This window comes from Bombus terrestris, chromosome 7 (assembly GCF_910591885.1).
Source record: "Bombus terrestris chromosome 7, iyBomTerr1.2, whole genome shotgun sequence".
Classification (NCBI taxonomy): Eukaryota; Metazoa; Arthropoda; class Insecta; order Hymenoptera; family Apidae; genus Bombus; species Bombus terrestris.
The window spans coordinates 4948829-4964440 of NC_063275.1; positions in this window are offsets into that span (position 1 = coordinate 4948829).

Consider the following 15612-nt stretch of genomic DNA (forward strand, 5'->3'; position numbering starts at 1 on the left):
TCGCCTCGATATCGAAAATCGAACGCAAGGTGGATTGGTTTTAGGGTAGGTTATGAATCTAATGAAAATATATGTTAGGAATTATAAAGCATGTGTGTAGCATAAAATTTTAATCGTTGCTCGCTCGCTCCGCTCGCTCGTAAAAAGCTAGTCCAACCTCACAACCGATCCGGCTCGCTCGCAAATTTGAAGTAAATCGCCTCCTTACCGAAAAACGAACGAAAGAGGGATTGGTTTTAGGTTAGGCTATAGTTTTTCGAGCGAGCGCAGCGAGCGAGCAATGCGTAAACGTGCGTCACAAACCAATTGATTGGCACGAAGGTACATAGAAATATTTGCACCAGCCCGAGGAGCCGGAAGCTTTTATCGAATTGCTCACTGAGCAAAGTTTACATGTTATCAATAGTTTTACACAAAGAGTAATAGTTCGACGAAGTACAGTGCAACGTGAGTAGCAGTATCGCTGAGAAAACTTGGAAATAACAGGAAATATATGTAAGGAAATATAAAGTATATGTATGACCAGGAAGTTGAATCTAATGAAAATATATGTTAGGAATTATAAAGAATGTGTGTAGCATAAAATTGTAATCGTTGCTCGCTCCGCTCGCTCATAAAAAGATAGTCCAACCTCACAACCGATCCGGCACGTTCGCAAATTTGAAGTGAATTGCCTCCTTACCGAAAAACGAACGAAAGAGGGATTGGTTTTAGGTTAGGCTATAGTTTTTCGAGCGAGCGCAGCGAGCGAGCAATGCCTAAACGTGCGTCTCAAACCAATTGATTGGCACGTAGGTACATAGAAATATTTGCACCTGCCCAAGGAGCGGGAAGCTTTTATCGAATTGCTCACTGAGCAAAGTTTGCATGTTATCAATATTTTGACACAAAGAGTAATAGTTCGGCGAAGTACAGTGCAACGTGAGTAGCAGTATCGCTGAGAAAACTTGGAACTAACCGGAACTAAATGTAAGGAAATATAAAGTATATGTATAACCAGGAAGTTGAAACTAATGAAAATATATGTTAGGAATTATATAGAATGTGTGCAGCATAAAATTGTAATCGTTGCTCGCTCCGCTCGCTCATAAAAAGATAGTCCAACCTCACAACCGATCCGGCACGTTCGCAAATTTGAAGTGAATTGCCTCCTTACCGAAAAACGAACGAAAGAGGGATTGGTTTTAGGTTAGGCCATAGTTTTTCGAGCGAGCGCAGCGAGCGAGCAATGCTTAAACGTGCGTCACAAACCAATTGATTGGCACGAAGGTACATAGAAATATTTGCACCAGCCCGAGGAGCCGGAAGCTTTTATCGAATTGCTCACTGAGCAAAGTTTACATGTTATCAATAGTTTTACACAAAGAGTAATAGTTCGACGAAGTACAGTGCAACGTGAGTACCAATATCGCTGAGAAAGCTTGGAAATAACAGGAAATATATGTAAGGAAATATGAAGAATGTGTACAGAAACGAAGTTGAATCTAATGAAAATATATGTTAGGAATTATAAAGCATGTGTGTAGCATAAAATTCTAATCGCTGCTCGCTCGCTCCGCTTGCTCGTAAAAAGCTAATCCAACCTCACAACCCATTCGGCACGCTCATAAATTTGAAGTAAATCTCCTCCATATCGAAAATCGAACGTTACAGCGATTGGTTTTCGGTTAGGCTATAGTTTTTCGAGCGAGCGCAGCGAGCGAGCAATGCCTAAATGTGCGTCTCAAACCAATTGATTGGCACGTAGCTACATAGAAATATTTGCACCTGCCCGAGGAGCGGGAAGCTTTTATCGAATTGCTCACTGAGCAAAGTTTGCATGTTATCAATATTTTTACACAAAGAGCAATAGTTCGGCGAAGTAGAGTGCAATGTGATTACCAAAATCGCTGAGAAAACTTGGAAATAACAGGAAATATATGTAAGGAAATATAAAGTATATGTATAACCAGGAAGTTGAAACTAATGAAAATATATGTTAGGAATTATATAGAATGTGTGCAGCATAAAATTGTAATCGTTGCTCGCTCCGCACGCTCGTAAAAAAATGGTCCAGCCTCAAAACCGATCCGGCACGTTCGCAAATTTGAAGTGAATTGCCTCCTTACCGAAAAACGAACGAAAGAGGGACTGGTTTTAGGTTAGGCTATAGTTTTTCGAGCGAGCGCAGCGAGCGAGCAATGCCTAAACGTGCGTCTCAAACCAATTGATTGGCACGTAGGCACAAAGAAATATTTGCACCTGCCCGAGGAGCCGGAAGATTTTATCGAATTGCTCACTGAGCACAGTTTACATGTTATCAATAGTTTTACACAAAGAGTAATAGTTCGGCGAAGTGCAGTGCAACGTGAGTACCAATATCGCTGAGAAAACTTGGAAATAACCGGAACTAAATGTAAGGAAATATAACGTATATGTATAACCAGGAAGTTGAAACTAATGAAAATATATGTTAGAAATTATATAGAATGTGTCTAGCATGAAAGTTGAAAATCGTTGCTTGCTCTCAGCGCGCGCTCGTAAAAATCTAGACCAACCTCACAACCGTTCCGGCTCGCTCGCAAATTTGAAGTAAATCGCCTCCTTATCGAAGGCCGAACGCCGGTGGGATTGGCTTTAGGTTAGGCTATAGTTCTTCGAGCGAGCGCAGAGAGCGAGCAATGCGTATACCTGCGTCACAAACCAATTGATTGGCACGAAGGTACATAGAAATATTTGCACCAGCCCGAGGAGCCGGAAGCTTTTATCGAATTGCTCACTGAGCAAAGTTTACATGTTATCAATAGTTTTACACAAAGAGTAATAGTTCGACGAAGTACAGTGCAACGTGAGTACCAGTATCGCTGAGAAAACTTGGAAATAACCGGAACTAAATGTAAGGAAATATATAGTATATGTATAACCAGGAAGTTGAAACTAATGAAAATATATGATAGGAATTATATAGAATGTGTGTAGCATAAAATTGTAATCGTTGCTCGCTCCGCACGCTCGTAAAAAAATGGTCCAACCTCACAAACGATCCGGCTCGCTCGCAAATTTGAAGTAAATCGCCTCCATATCGAAGGACGAACGCAGGTGGGATTGGTTTTAGGTTAGGCCATAGTTTTTCGAGCGAGCGCAGCGAGCGAGCAATGCCTAAACTTGCGTCTCAAACCAATTGATTGGCACGTAGGTACATAGAAATATTTGCACCAGCCCGAGGAGCCGGAAGCTTTTATCGAATTGCTCACTGAGCAAAGTTTACATGTTATCAATAGTTTTACACAAAGAGTAATAGTTCGACGAAGTACAGTGCAACGTGAGTACCAGTATCGCTGAGAAAACTTGGAAATAACCGGAACTAAATGTAAGGAAATATAAAGTATATGTATAACCAGAAAGTTGAAACTAATGAAAATATATGTTAGGAATTATATAGAATGTGTGTAGCATAAAATTGTAATCGTTGCTCGCTCCGCTCGCTCATAAAAAGATAGTCCAACCTCACAACCGATCCGGCACGTTCGCAAATTTGAAGTGAATTGCCTCCTTACCGAAAAACGAACGAAAGAGGGATTGGTTTTAGGTTAGGCTATAGTTTTTCGAGCGAGCGCAGCGAGCGAGCAATGCTTAAACGTGCGTCACAAACCAATTGATTGGCACGAAGGTACATAGAAATATTTGCACCAGCCCGAGGAGCCGGAAGCTTTTATCGAATTGCTCACTGAGCAAAGTTTACATGTTATCAATATTTTTACACAAAGAGTAATAGTTCGACGAAGTACAGTGCAACGTGAGTACCAGTATCGTTGAGAAAACTTGGAAATAACCGGAACTAAATGTAAGGAAATATAAAGTATATGTATAACCAGGAAGTTGAAACTAATGAAAATATATGTTAGGAATTATATAGAATGTGTGTAGCATAAAATTGTAATCGTTGCTCGCTCCGCACGCTCGTAAAAAAATGGTCCAACCTCACAACCGATCCGGCTCGCTCGCAAATTTGAAGTAAATCGCCTCCATATCGAAGGACGAACGCAGGGGGGATTGGTTTTAGGTTAGGCTATAGTTTTTCGAGCGAGCGCAGCGAGCGAGCAATGCGTAAACGTGCGTCACAAACCAATTGATTAGCACGTAGGTACACAGAAATAGTTGCACCTGCCCGAGGAGCCGGAAGCTTTTATCGAATTGCTCACTGAGCAAAGTTTACATGTTATCAATTGTTTTACACAAAGAGTAATAGTTCGACGAAGTACAGTGCAACGTGAGTACCAGTATCGCTGAGAAAACTTGGAATTAACCGGAACTAAATGTAAGGAAATATAAAGTATATGTATAACCAGGAAGTTGAAACTAATGAAAATATATGTTAGGAATTATATAGAATGTGTGTAGCATAAAATTGTAATCGTTGCTCGCTCCGCACGCTCGTAAAAAAATAATCCAACCTCACAACCGATCCGGCACGTTCGCAAATTTGAAGTGAATTGCCTCCTTACCGAAAAACGAACGAAAGAGGGATTGGTTTTAGGTTAGGCCATAGTTTTTCGAGCGAGCGCAGCGAGCGAGCAATGCCTAAACTTGCTTCTCAAACCAATTGATTGGCACGTAGGTACATAGAAATATTTGCACCAGCCCGAGGAGCCGGAAGCTTTTATCGAATTGCTCACTGAGCAAAGTTTACATGTTATCAATAGTTTTACACAAAGAGTAATAGTTCGACGAAGTACAGTGCAACGTGAGTACCAGTATCGCTGAGAAAACTTGGAAATAACCGGAACTAAATGTAAGGAAATATAAAGTATATGTATAACCAGGAAGTTGAAACTATTGAAAATATATGTTAGGAATTATATAGAATGTGTGTAGCATAAAATTGTAATCGTTGCTCGCTCCGCACGCTCGTAAAAAAATGGTCCAACCTCACAACCGATCCGGCTCGCTCCCAAATTTGAAGTTAATCGCCTCCATATCGAAGGACGAACGCAGGTGGGATTGGTTTTAGGTTAGGCTATAGTTTTTCGAGCGAGCGCAGCGAGCGAGCAATGCGTATACGTGCGTCACAAACCAATTGATTAGCACGTAGGTACACAGAAATATTTGCACCTGCCCGAAGAGCCGGAAGCTTTTATCGAATTGCTCACTGAGCAAAGTTTACATGTTATCAATTGTTTTACACAAAGAGTAATAGTTCGGCGAAGTGCAGTGCAACGTGAGTACCAATATCGCTGAGAAAACTTGGAAATAACAGGAAATATATGTAAGGAAATATAAAGTATATGTATGACCAGGAAGTTGAATCTAATGAAAATATATGTTAGGAATTATAAAGAATGTGTGTAGCATAAAATTGTAATCGTTGCTCGCTCCGCTCGCTCATAAATAGATAGTCCAACCTCACAACCGATCCGGCACGTTCGCAAATTTGAAGTGAATTGCCTCCTTACCGAAAAACGAACGAAAGAGGGATTGGTTTTAGGTTAGGCTATAGTTTTTCGAGCGAGCGCAGCGAGCGAGCAATGCCTAAACGTGCGTCTCAAACCAATTGATTGGCACGTAGGTACACAGAAATATTTGCACCTGCCCGAGGAGCCGGAAGCTTTTATCGAATTGCTCACTGAGCAAAGTTTACTTGTTATCAAATGTTTTACACAAAGAGTAATAGTTCGGTGAAGTACGGTGCAACGTGAGTACCAATATCGCTGAGAAAAACTTGGAAATAACAGGAAATATATGTAAGGAAATATGAAGTATGTGTACAGAAACGAAGTTGAATCTAATGAAAATATATGTTAGGAATTATAAAGCATGTGTGTAGCATAAAATTTTAATCGTTGCTCGCTCGCTCCGCTCGCTCGTAAAAAGCTAGTCCAACCTCACAACCGACTCGGCACGCTCATAAATTTGAAGTAAATCGCCTTCTTATCGAAGGACGCACGCAGGTGGGATTGGTTTTAGGTTAGGCTATAGTTTTTCGAGCGAGCGCAGCGAGCGAGCAATGCGTAAACCTGCGTCACAAACCAATTGATTAGCACGTAGGTACACAGAAATATTTGCACCTGCCCGAGGAGCCGGAAGCTTTTATCGAATTGCTCACTGAGCAAAGTTTACATGTTATCAACAGTTTTACACAAAGAGTAATAGTTCGGCGAAGTACAGCGCAACGTGAGTACCAATATCGCTGAGAAAACTTGGAAATAACAGGAAATATATGTAAGGAAATATGAAGAATGTGTACAGAAACGAAGTTGAATCTAATGAAAATATATGTTAGGAATTATAAAGCATGTGTGTAGCATAAAATTCTAATCGCTGCTCGCTCGCTCCGCTTGCTCGTAAAAAGCTAATCCAACCTCACAACCCATTCGGCACGCTCATAAATTTGAAGTAAATCTCCTCCATATCGAAAATCGAACGTTACAGCGATTGGTTTTCGGTTAGGCTATAGTTTTTCGAGCGAGCGCAGCGAGCGAGCAATGCCTAAATGTGCGTCTCAAACCAATTGATTGGCACGTAGCTACATAGAAATATTTGCACCTGCCCGAGGAGCGGGAAGCTTTTATCGAATTGCTCACTGAGCAAAGTTTGCATGTTATCAATATTTTTACACAAAGAGCAATAGTTCGGCGAAGTAGAGTGCAATGTGATTACCAAAATCGCTGAGAAAACTTGGAAATAACAGGAAATATATGTAAGGAAATATAAAGTATATGTATAACCAGGAAGTTGAAACTAATGAAAATATATGTTAGGAATTATATAGAATGTGTGCAGCATAAAATTGTAATCGTTGCTCGCTCCGCACGCTCGTAAAAAAATGGTCCAGCCTCAAAACCGATCCGGCACGTTCGCAAATTTGAAGTGAATTGCCTCCTTACCGAAAAATGAACGAAAGAGGGATTGGTTTTAGGTTAGGCTATAGTTTTTCGAGCGAGCGCAGCGAGCGAGCAATGCCTAAACGTGCGTCTGAAACCAATTGATTGGCACGTAGGCACAAAGAAATATTTGCACCTGCCCGAGGAGCCGGAAGATTTTATCGAATTGCTCACTGAGCACAGTTTACATGTTATCAATAGTTTTACACAAAGAGTAATAGTTCGGCGAAGTGCAGTGCAACGTGAGTACCAATATCGCTGAGAAAACTTGGAAATAACCGGAACTAAATGTAAGGAAATATAACGTATATGTATAACCAGGAAGTTGAAACTAATGAAAATATATGTTAGAAATTATATAGAATGTGTCTAGCATGAAAGTTGAAAATCGTTGCTTGCTCTCAGCGCGCGCTCGTAAAAATCTAGTCCAACCTCACAACCGTTCCGGCTCGCTCGCAAATTTGAAGTAAATCGCCTCCTTATCGAAGGCCGAACGCCAGAGGGATTGGCTTTAGGTTAGGCTATAGTTCTTCGAGCGAGCGCAGAGAGCGAGCAATGCGTATACCTGCGTCACAAACCAATTGATTGGCACGAAGGTACATAGAAATATTTGCACCAGCCCGAGGAGCCGGAAGCTTTTATCGAATTGCTCACTGAGCAAAGTTTACATGTTATCAATAGTTTTACACAAAGAGTAATAGTTCGACGAAGTACAGTGCAACGTGAGTACCAGTATCGCTGAGAAAACTTTAAATAACCGGAACTAAATGTAAGGAAATATAAAGTATATGTATAACCAGGAAGTTGAAACTAATGAAAATATATGTTAGGAATTATATAGAATGTGTGTAGCATAAAATTGTAATCGTTGCTCGATCCGCACGCTCGTAAAAAAATAGTCCAACCTCACAACCGATCCGGCACGTTCGCAAATTTGAAGTGAATTGCCTCCTTACCGAAAAACGAACGAAAGAGGGATTGGTTTTAGGTTAGGCTATAGTTTTTCGAGCGAGCGCAGCGAGCGAGCAATGCCTAAACGTGCGTCTCAAACCAATTGATTGGCACGTAGGTACATAGAAATATTTGCACCTGCCCAAGGAGCGGGAAGCTTTTATCGAATTGCTCACTGAGCAAAGTTTGAATGTTATCAATATTTTGACACAAAGAGTAATAGTTCGGCGAAGTAGAGTGCAATGTGATTACCAAAATCGCTGAGAAAACTTGGAAATAACAGGAAACATATGTATAGAAATATGAAGTATGTGTACAGAAACGAAGTTGAATCTAATGAAAATATATGTTAGGAATTATAAAGCATGTGTGTAGCATAAAATTTTAATCGTTGCTCGCTCGCTCCGCTCGCTCGTAAAAAGCTAGTCCAACCTCACAACCGATTCGGCACGATCATAAATTTGAAGTAAATCGCCTCCATATCGAAAATCGAACTCAAGATGGATTGGTTTTAGGGTAGGCTATGAAACTAACGAAAATATATGTTAGTAATTATAAAGTATGTGTGTAGCATGAAAATTGAAAATCGTTGCTTGCTCTCAGCGCGCGCTCGTAAAAATCTAGTCCAACCTCACAACCGTTCCGGCTCGCTCGCAAATTTGAAGTAAATCGCCTCCTTATCGAAGGGCGAACGCCAGTGGGATTGGCTTTAGGTTAGGCTATAGTTTTTCGAGCGAGCGCAGCGAGCGAGCAATGCGTAAACGTGCGTGACAAACCAATTGATTAGCACTTAGGTACACAGAAATATTTGCACCTGCCCGAGGAGCCGGAAGCTATTATCGAATTGCTCACTGAGCAAAGTTTACATGTTATCAATAGTTTTACACAAAGAGTAATAGTTCGGTGAAGTACGGTGCAACGTGAGTACCAATATCGCTGAGAAAAACTTGGAAATAACAGGAAATATATGTATAGAAATATGAAGTATGTGTACAGAAACGAAGTTGAATCTAATGAAAATATATGTTAGGAATTATAAAGCATGTGTGTAGCATAAAATTTTAATCGTTACTCGATCGCTCCGCTCGCTCGTAAAAAGCTAGTCCAACCTCACAACCCATTCGGCACGCTCATAAATTTGAAGTAAATCGCCTCGATATCGAAAATCGAACGCAAGGTGGATTGGTTTTAGGGTAGGTTATGAATCTAATGAAAATATATGTTAGGAATTATAAAGCATGTGTGTAGCATAAAATTTTAATCGTTGCTCGCTCGCTCCGCTCGCTCGTAAAAAGCTAGTCCAACCTCACAACCGATCCGGCTCGCTCGCAAATTTGAAGTAAATCGCCTCCTTACCGAAAAACGAACGAAAGAGGGATTGGTTTTAGGTTAGGCTATAGTTTTTCGAGCGAGCGCAGCGAGCGAGCAATGCGTAAACGTGCGTCACAAACCAATTGATTGGCACGAAGGTACATAGAAATATTTGCACCAGCCCGAGGAGCCGGAAGCTTTTATCGAATTGCTCACTGAGCAAAGTTTACATGTTATCAATAGTTTTACACAAAGAGTAATAGTTCGACGAAGTACAGTGCAACGTGAGTAGCAGTATCGCTGAGAAAACTTGGAAATAACAGGAAATATATGTAAGGAAATATAAAGTATATGTATGACCAGGAAGTTGAATCTAATGAAAATATATGTTAGGAATTATAAAGAATGTGTGTAGCATAAAATTGTAATCGTTGCTCGCTCCGCTCGCTCATAAAAAGATAGTCCAACCTCACAATCGATCCGGCACGTTCGCAAATTTGAAGTGAATTGCCTCCTTACCGAAAAACGAACGAAAGAGGGATTGGTTTTAGGTTAGGCTATAGTTTTTCGAGCGAGCGCAGCGAGCGAGCAATGCCTAAACGTGCGTCTCAAACCAATTGATTGGCACGTAGGTACATAGAAATATTTGCACCTGCCCAAGGAGCGGGAAGCTTTTATCGAATTGCTCACTGAGCAAAGTTTACATGTTATCAATAGTTTTACACAAAGAGTAATAGTTCGACGAAGTACAGTGCAACGTGAGTACCAATATCGCTGAGAAAGCTTGGAAATAACAGGAAATATATGTAAGGAAATATGAAGAATGTGTACAGAAACGAAGTTGAATCTAATGAAAATATATGTTAGGAATTATAAAGCATGTGTGTAGCATAAAATTCTAATCGCTGCTCGCTCGCTCCGCTTGCTCGTAAAAAGCTAATCCAACCTCACAACCCATTCGGCACGCTCATAAATTTGAAGTAAATCTCCTCCATATCGAAAATCGAACGTTACAGCGATTGGTTTTCGGTTAGGCTATAGTTTTTCGAGCGAGCGCAGCGAGCGAGCAATGCCTAAATGTGCGTCTCAAACCAATTGATTGGCACGTAGCTACATAGAAATATTTGCACCTGCCCGAGGAGCGGGAAGCTTTTATCGAATTGCTCACTGAGCAAAGTTTGCATGTTATCAATATTTTTACACAAAGAGCAATAGTTCGGCGAAGTAGAGTGCAATGTGATTACCAAAATCGCTGAGAAAACTTGGAAATAACAGGAAATATATGTAAGGAAATATAAAGTATATGTATAACCAGGAAGTTGAAACTAATGAAAATATATGTTAGGAATTATATAGAATGTGTGCAGCATAAAATTGTAATCGTTGCTCGCTCCGCACGCTCGTAAAAAAATGGTCCAGCCTCAAAACCGATCCGGCACGTTCGCAAATTTGAAGTGAATTGCCTCCTTACCGAAAAACGAACGAAAGAGGGACTGGTTTTAGGTTAGGCTATAGTTTTTCGAGCGAGCGCAGCGAGCGAGCAATGCCTAAACGTGCGTCTCAAACCAATTGATTGGCACGTAGGCACAAAGAAATATTTGCACCTGCCCGAGGAGCCGGAAGATTTTATCGAATTGCTCACTGAGCACAGTTTACATGTTATCAATAGTTTTACACAAAGAGTAATAGTTCGGCGAAGTGCAGTGCAACGTGAGTACCAATATCGCTGAGAAAACTTGGAAATAACCGGAACTAAATGTAAGGAAATATAACGTATATGTATAACCAGGAAGTTGAAACTAATGAAAATATATGTTAGAAATTATATAGAATGTGTCTAGCATGAAAGTTGAAAATCGTTGCTTGCTCTCAGCGCGCGCTCGTAAAAATCTAGACCAACCTCACAACCGTTCCGGCTCGCTCGCAAATTTGAAGTAAATCGCCTCCTTATCGAAGGCCGAACGCCGGTGGGATTGGCTTTAGGTTAGGCTATAGTTCTTCGAGCGAGCGCAGAGAGCGAGCAATGCGTATACCTGCGTCACAAACCAATTGATTGGCACGAAGGTACATAGAAATATTTGCACCAGCCCGAGGAGCCGGAAGCTTTTATCGAATTGCTCACTGAGCAAAGTTTACATGTTATCAATAGTTTTACACAAAGAGTAATAGTTCGACGAAGTACAGTGCAACGTGAGTACCAGTATCGCTGAGAAAACTTGGAAATAACCGGAACTAAATGTAAGGAAATATATAGTATATGTATAACCAGGAAGTTGAAACTAATGAAAATATATGATAGGAATTATATAGAATGTGTGTAGCATAAAATTGTAATCGTTGCTCGCTCCGCACGCTCGTAAAAAAATGGTCCAACCTCACAAACGATCCGGCTCGCTCGCAAATTTGAAGTAAATCGCCTCCATATCGAAGGACGAACGCAGGTGGGATTGGTTTTAGGTTAGGCTATAGTTTTTCGAGCGAGCGCAGAGAGCGAGCAATGCGTATACGTGCGTCACAAACCAATTGATTAGCACGTAGGTACACAGAAATATTTGCACCTGCCCGAGGAGCCGGAAGCTTTTATCGAATTGCACACTGAGCAAAGTTTACATGTTATCAACAGTTTTACACAAAGGGTAATAGTTCGGCGAAGTGCAGTGCAACGTGAGTACCAATATCGCTGAGAAAACTGGGAAATAACAGGAAATATATGTAAGGAAATATAAAGTATATGTATGACCAGGAAGTTGAATCTAATGAAAATATATGTTAGGAATTATAAAGAATGTGTGTAGCATAAAATTGTAATCGTTGCTCGCTCCGCTCGCTCATAAATAGATAGTCCAACCTCACAACCGATCCGGCACGTTCGCAAATTTGAAGTGAATTGCCTCCTTACCGAAAAACGAACGAAAGAGGGATTGGTTTTAGGTTAGGCTATAGTTTTTCGAGCGAGCGCAGCGAGCGAGCAATGCCTAAACGTGCGTCTCAAACCAATTGATTGGCACGTAGGCACAAAGAAATGTTTGCACCTGCCCGCGGAGCCGGAAGATTTTATCGAATTGCTCACTGAGCACAGTTTACATGTTATCAATAGTTTTACACAAAGAGTAATAGTTCGGCGAAGTGCAGTGCAACGTGAGTACCAATATCGCTGAGAAAACTTGGAAATAACAGGAAATATATGTAAGGAAATATAAAGTATATGTATGACCAGGAAGTTGAATCTAATGAAAATATATGTTAGGAATTATAAAGAATGTGTGTAGCATAAAATTGTAATCGTTGCTCGCTCCGCTCGCTCATAAAAAGATAGTCCAACCTCACAACCGATCCGGCACGTTCGCAAATTTGAAGTGAATTGCCTCCTTACCGAAAAACGAACGAAAGAGGGATTGGTTTTAGGTTAGGCTATAGTTTTTCGAGCGAGCGCAGCGAGCGAGCAATGCGTAAACGTGCGTCACAAACCAATTGATTGGCACGAAGGTACATAGAAATATTTGCACCAGCCCGAGGAGCCGGAAGCTTTTATCGAATTGCTCACTGAGCAAAATTTACATGTTATCAATAGTTTTACACAAAGAGTAATAGTTCGACGAAGTACAGTGCAACGTGAGTAGCAGTATCGCTGAGAAAACTTGGAACTAACCGGAACTAAATGTAAGGAAATATAAAGTATATGTATAACCAGGAAGTTGAAACTAATGAAAATATATGTTAGGAATTATATAGAATGTGTGCAGCATAAAATTGTAATCGTTGCTCGCTCCGCTCGCTCATAAAAAGATAGTCCAACCTCACAACCGATCCGGCACGTTCGCAAATTTGAAGTGAATTGCCTCCTTACCGAAAAACGAACGAAAGAGGGATTGGTTTTAGGTTAGGCTATAGTTTTTCGAGCGAGCGCAGCGAGCGAGCAATGCTTAAACGTGCGTCACAAACCAGTTGATTGGCACGAAGGTACATAGAAATATTTGCACCAGCCCGAGGAGCCGGAAGCTTTTATCGAATTGCTCACTGAGCAAAGTTTACATGTTATCAATAGTTTTACACAAAGAGTAATAGTTCGACGAAGTACAGTGCAACGTGAGTACCAGTATCGTTGAGAAAACTTGGAAATAACCGGAACTAAATGTAAGGAAATATAAAGTATATATATAACCAGGAAGTTGAAACTAATGAAAATATATGTTAGGAATTATATAGAATGTGTGTAGCATAAAATTGTAATCGTTGCTCGCTCCGCACGCTCGTAAAAAAATGGTCCAACCTCACAACCGATCCGGCTCGCTCGCAAATTTGAAGTAAATCGCCTCCATATCGAAGGACGAACGCAGGGGGGATTGGTTTTAGGTTAGGCTATAGTTTTTCGAGCGAGCGCAGCGAGCGAGCAATGCGTAAACGTGCGTCACAAACCAATTGATTAGCACGTAGGTACACAGAAATATTTGCACCTGCCCGAGGAGCCGGAAGCTTTTATCGAATTGCTCACTGAGCAAAGTTTACATGTTATCAATAGTTTTACACAGAGAGTAATAGTTCGACGAAGTACAGTGCAACGTGAGTAGCAGTATCGCTGAGAAAACTTGGAAATAACCGGAACTAAATGTAAGGAAATATAAAGTATATGTATAACCAGGAAGTTGAAACTAATGAAAATATATGTTAGGAATTATATAGAATGTGTGTAGCATAAAATTGTAATCGTTGCTCGCTCCGCTCGCTCATAAAAAGATAGTCCAACCTCACAACCGATCCGGCACGTTCGCAAATTTGAAGTGAATTGCCTCCTTACCGAAAAACGAACGAAAGAGGGATTGGTTTTAGGTTAGGCTATAGTTTTTCGAGCGAGCGCAGCGAGCGAGCAATGCTTAAACGTGCGTCACAAACCAATTGATTGGCACGAAGGTACATAGAAATATTTGCACCAGCCCGAGGAGCCGGAAGCTTTTATCGAATTGCTCACTGAGCAAAGTTTACATGTTATCAATAGTTTTACACAAAGAGTAATAGTTCGACGAAGTACAGTGCAACGTGAGTACCAGTATCGTTGAGAAAACTTGGAAATAACCGGAAATAAATGTAAGGAAATATAAAGTATATGTATAACCAGGAAGTTGAAACTAATGAAAATATATGTTAGGAATTATATAGAATGTGTGTAGCATAAAATTGTAATCGTTGCTCGCTCCGCACGCTCGTAAAAAAATGGTCCAACCTCACAACCGATCCGGCTCGCTCGCAAATTTGAAGTAAATCGCCTCCATATCGAAGGACGAACGCAGGGGGGATTGGTTTTAGGTTAGGCTATAGTTTTTCGAGCGAGCGCAGCGAGCGAGCAATGCGTAAACGTGCGTCACAAACCAATTGATTAGCACGTAGGTACACAGAAATATTTGCACCTGCCCGAGGAGCCGGAAGCTTTTATCGAATTGCTCACTGAGCAAAATTTACATGTTATCAATTGTTTTACACAAAGAGTAATAGTTCGACGAAGTACAGTGCAACGTGAGTACCAGTATCGCTGAGAAAACTTGGAATTAACCGGAACTAAATGTAAGGAAATATAAAGTATATGTATAACCAGGAAGTTGAAACTAATGAAAATATATGTTAGGAATTATATAGAATGTGTGTAGCATAAAATTGTAATCGTCGCTCGCTCCGCACGCTCGTAAAAAAATAATCCAACCTCACAACCGATCCGGCACGTTCGCAAATTTGAAGTGAATTGCCTCCTTACCGAAAAACGAACGAAAGAGGGATTGGTTTTAGGTTAGGCCATAGTTTTTCGAGCGAGCGCAGCGAGCGAGCAATGCCTAAACTTGCGTCTCAAACCAATTGATTGGCACGTAGGTACATAGAAATATTTGCACCAGCCCGAGGAGCCGGAAGCTTTTATCGAATTGCTCACTGAGCAAAGTTTACATGTTATCAATAGTTTTACACAAAGAGTAATAGTTCGACGAAGTACAGTGCAACGTGAGTACCAGTATCGTTGAGAAAACTTGGAAATAACCGGAACTAAATGTAAGGAAATATAAAGTATATGTATAAGCAGGAAGTTGAAACTAATGAAAATATATGTTAGGAATTATATAGAATGTGTGTAGCATAAAATTGTAATCGTTGCTCGCTCCGCACGCTCGTAAAAAAATGGTCCAACCTCACAACCGATCCGGCTCGCTCGCAAATTTGAAGTAAATCGCCTCCATATCGAAGGACGAACGCAGGGGGGATTGGTTTTAGGTTAGGCTATAGTTTTTCGAGCGAGCGCAGCGAGCGAGCAATGCGTAAACGTGCGTCACAAACCAATTGATTAGCACGTAGGTACACAGAAATATTTGCACCTGCCCGAGGAGCCGGAAGCTTTTATCGAATTGCTCACTGAGCAAAATTTACATGTTATCAATTGTTTTACACAAAGAGTAATAGTTCGACGAAGTACAGTGCAACGTGAGTACCAGTATCGCTGAGAAAACTTGGAATT